Source organism: Nycticebus coucang, chromosome 17 (assembly GCF_027406575.1).
Source record: "Nycticebus coucang isolate mNycCou1 chromosome 17, mNycCou1.pri, whole genome shotgun sequence".
Lineage (NCBI taxonomy): Eukaryota > Metazoa > Chordata > Mammalia > Primates > Lorisidae > Nycticebus > Nycticebus coucang.
The window spans coordinates 32,089,759-32,093,186 of NC_069796.1; the positions used below are offsets into that span (position 1 = coordinate 32,089,759).

The 3,428-nt window shown below is 42.0% G+C and overlaps 1 pseudogene; it reads left to right on the forward strand.

The window, feature by feature from the left end:
• Positions 1-460: 460 nt before the first annotated feature.
• Positions 461-573, forward strand: LOC128569457 (uncharacterized; annotated as a pseudogene).
• Positions 574-3,428: the final 2,855 nt, after the last annotated feature.

The following is a 3,428-nucleotide window of genomic DNA, read 5'->3' on the forward strand; positions in this document are numbered from 1 at the left end:
GAAGAAAAAATACCCAATGTACACAGCCCTACTATGAAACTAATTTGGGACTCTCACATGAAAGCTATAACCCAGCTACAACTTAACAATAGGGGGAAGTGGGAAAGGGGGTGGTGGGTAGAGGAAGGGGGATCCGTGGGATCACACCTGTGGTGCATATTACAGGGGTATTTGCGAAACTTGGTAAATGTAGAATGTAAATGTTTTGGCACAGTAACTGAGATAACGCCGGAAAGGCTATGTTAACCACTGTGATAAAATGTGTCAAATGGTTTATGAAGCGAGTGTATGATGCCCCATAATCATATCATTGTATACAGTTATGATTTAATAAAAAAAATATATTCAAGTTACAAAAAAAATAAATAAATAAATAAAAAATAAATATTATGTATATGTATAAGTATACATATGCCTCTAGTAAAGAAGTGTTATGTACTAATAAGTTAATACTAATTTAATTGCTTCTCAGCCTTTTGGCTAAGATCAAGTGTAGTATCTGTTCTCATCAGTTTAATACTGATTTGTAGATCATTTACATGTATAAGTGCTCCACTGGATTTTCCAACATTTACCTATCAGAAATTTGTATTTTTTAAATTTATATATTTTAATGTAAAAATTTGGGAGCATTTAAGGAAAAAATTCCTAGTTCTCAAATTTTATCTGCTTCAGAATCACATGGAAGTTTCCTTGAAACAGATTGCTGGCCCCACCCCAGAGTTTCTGATTCAGTAGGTTTGAGGAGGAAAGGCTGAGAATTGGCCTGTCTAACAAGGCCCAGCTGGGGCTGCTGCACTGGCCAGAGCCTTTGAAAACCAGGATCCTAGAGGTTCCCAGTGGTGGCATTTAGGAAGAAGGTAACATCACTGTGCTGAACCAGTAAGGATGACATTCACCCTCACTACTGTGGAAAGATGTTGACTTCTAGGGGTTCCTAGGCTTTGTCCCCTTTACTTGTCCCCCCAGACTAAAGGGGAAGGAGGCACCTGGACCACAGACCCCACTCTCTTGACTTGTGTGCAATGGATTAGCTGGTCTCTCCTTTTCCCAGGGTGGGCCCTCCAAGGCCCATTAAATGGGGATCTTCCTCCCGATAAGCCCAGGGTCCAGAGATGCTGAAGGAGAGATGAAAGGCTGGTCAAAGGACCCGTCAACCCCACACAGAGATGACTACACTCAGAAAGCAGATGAGCACACGTCACTTCATCACCGAGAGGCTCTTCATCCTGTGGCCCATGTTGCCAAAATATCCGTCCTTAAATCACAAACTCTCCTTGAGCCCATCCCTTCATTCTTTACCTCTCACTTATCTGTCTTATGCCTGACTCATGTCCCATCTCGCAGGACAAACAGATAAAAATAAAAACCAAATACAGCAGTGCAAGCAGGATGTGTGGCTCACACCTATAATTCTAACAGTCTGGGAGGCTGAGGCGGCTGGATTGCCTGAGCTCAGTTCAAGACCAGCCTAAGCAAGAGCAAGACCCCATCTCAGCCAGGTGTTGTGGCAGGCACCTGTCATCCCAGCTACTCAGGAGGCTGAGGCAAGAGGGTCACTTGAGCCCAAAAGTTTGAGGTTGCTGTGAGCTGTGACACCACAGCACTCTACCAAGGGCAACAAAATAAAACTCTGCTTAAAAAAAAAACAAATACAGCAGTGCACAGTAGTCCATGCTAGGACTGAAGGTTATAAGAGGGCCATGGAGGGCGGCGCCTGTGGCTCAAAGGAGTAGGGCACTGGCCCCATATGCTGGGGGTGGGGGTTCAAACCCAGCCCAGCCAAAAACTGCAAAAAAAAATCAATAAGAGGGCCATGGAGGGGAATTAAATAGATCTCAGGGTGGCAAAGTATTTAAATAACATACGCTTTATTAAAGTAAGACAGAAAAATGGTTAAGTAGATGGGCTCTGAGCTGAGTTCGTATCCAGCTCTTTTTTTTTTTTCTTTTCTTTTTTTTGCAGGAATAAAGTTTTTTTTTTTATTGTTAAATCATAGCTGTGTACATTAGTGCAATCGCCTGTACCCATTCTAAGATGCACCATAGATGTGGCCCCACCCATTACCCTCCCTCCACCAAAACCTCCCCCCTCCCTTCCCCTTCCTTGGCCCTTTCCCCATAGTCTTGTGCTATACTTGGGTTATAGTCCTCATGTGAAAGCTATAATTTAGCTTCATAGTAGGGCTGAGTACATTGGATACTTTTTCTTCCACTCCTGAGATACTTTGCTAAGAAGAATATGTTCCAGCTCCATCCATGTAAACATGAAAGAGGTAAACTCTCCATCTTTCTTTAAGGCTGCATAGTATTCCATGGTATATATGTACCACAATTTGCTAGTCCATTCGTGGGTCAATGGGCACTTGGGCTTCTTCCATGACTTAGCAATTATGAATTGGGCTACAATAAACATTCTGGTACAGATGTCTTTGTTATATTGTGACTTTTGGTCTTCTGGGTATAAACGTAGTAAAGGAATTATAGGATCAAATGGCAGGTCTATTTTTACGTCTGTACGTATTCTCCAAACATCCTTCCAGAAGGAAGGTATTAGTGGGCATTCCCACCAGCAGTGTAGAAGTGTGCCCTTTCCTCCACATCCACGCCAACATCTCTGGTTTTGGGATTTTGTTATGTGGGCTACTCTTACTGGGGTTAGGTGCTATCTCAGAGTAGTTTGGATTTGCATTTCTCTGATGATTAAGGATGATGAGCTTTTTTTCATGTGTTTGTAGATTGTGTGTCGGTCTTCTTTAGAGGTTTCTCTTCAAGTCCCTTGCCCACCCTGAGATGGGGTCACGTGTTCTTTTCTTGTTAATATGTTTGAGTTCTCTGTGGATTCTGGTTATTAGACCTTTATCGGAGGTATAACCTGCAAATATTTTCTCCCATTCTGAGGGCTGTCTGCTTGCTTTACTTACTATGTTCTTGGCTGTGCAGAAGCTTTTTAGTTTGATCAGGTCCCAGTAGTGTATTTTTGATACTGCTTCAATTGCCTGGGGAGTCCTCCTCATAAAATATTCACCCAGGCCGAATCCTTCAAGAGCTTTCCCTGCACTTTCTTCAAGTATTTTTATAGTTTCATGTCTTAAGTTTAAATCTTTTATCCAGTCAGAGTCTATCTTAGTTAATGGTGAAAGGTGTGGGTCCAGTTTCAATCTTCTACAGGTTGCCAGCCAGTTCACCCAGCACCATTTGTTAAATAGGGAATCTTTTCCCCACTGAATGTTTTTAATTGGCTTGTCAAAGATCAAATAATGGTAAGTAGCTGGATCCATCTCTTGGTTCTCTATTCTGTTCCAGACATCTACTTCTCTGCTTTTGTGCCAGTACCATGCTGTTTTGATCACTATGGATTTATAGTACAGTCTGAGATCTGGTAGCGTGATTCTTCCAGCTTTGTTTTTATTGCTCAGTAATGTTTTG